Source organism: Vulpes lagopus, chromosome 12, assembly GCF_018345385.1.
Source record: "Vulpes lagopus strain Blue_001 chromosome 12, ASM1834538v1, whole genome shotgun sequence".
NCBI lineage: Eukaryota > Metazoa > Chordata > Mammalia > Carnivora > Canidae > Vulpes > Vulpes lagopus.
Genome location: NC_054835.1, coordinates 18,016,808 through 18,017,676, shown reverse-complemented (window position 1 = coordinate 18,017,676; position 869 = coordinate 18,016,808).

The window sequence follows — 869 nt, the reverse complement described above, 5'->3', positions numbered from 1 at the left end:
CAATGAACAGGCTATTGGAACAATCCAAGTGCAAGATCATGAAGCTTTAGTCTGGGGTAGAAGCAGTCATAATGGAGATAAGGTAGCAGATTCATTATATTCAAGAAGTATAAGACAAAGACTATCACATTAAGGTAAATGCCACCAGCTCAGAACAAGACAAGCTATGGAGTGATAAACAAGCTTCTTGCTCCACCTCTCTTAACACAGCTTGGTCTATGGTCTCCGTTTTCTCCCCAGTTGAGCTTCTGTGCATCACCAGACTTGAGCCTGCACATGGATTTTGGTTTGCCATGGCCTAGCTTCTACAGCCCTTTTTGTTCAAGCACACACCATCCACCAATTGCCTCAGTCTCTCAGCTTCTCAATTCCAAATTCCTGGGAGAGGGAATCTGATTTGTCCAGTTTGCTTCAGGTTATCCTCTCTCCTAGGGAACATGGGAAAGACAAGTTCACTAAAAAATGAGATCTGAAGATGATTCATTGAACATTTACTGAAAATGGCAGGTGTTTTATTTTTCCTTTTTAAATTGTTCTAATTTGGGGGGTGCCTGGCTGGTTCAGTCAGAAGAGCATATGACTCTTGATCTCAGAGTTGTAAGTTTGATCCCCATGTTGGGTGCAGAGATTACCTAAAAATAAAATATTTTAATAAGTAAATAAACTGTGCTAATTTGTTTGCAAATATTTTTTATTGTGGTGGTAGAATATATGGAACACAAAATTTGCTATTTTAACCATTTTTAGGTGTGAAATTGAATGGATGGTTGTGCAACCATCACTAGTGTCCATTTCCAGCACTTTTCTTTCTTTTTTTTTAAAGATTGTATTTATTTATTCATGAGAGACACACACAGAGAGAGAGAGAG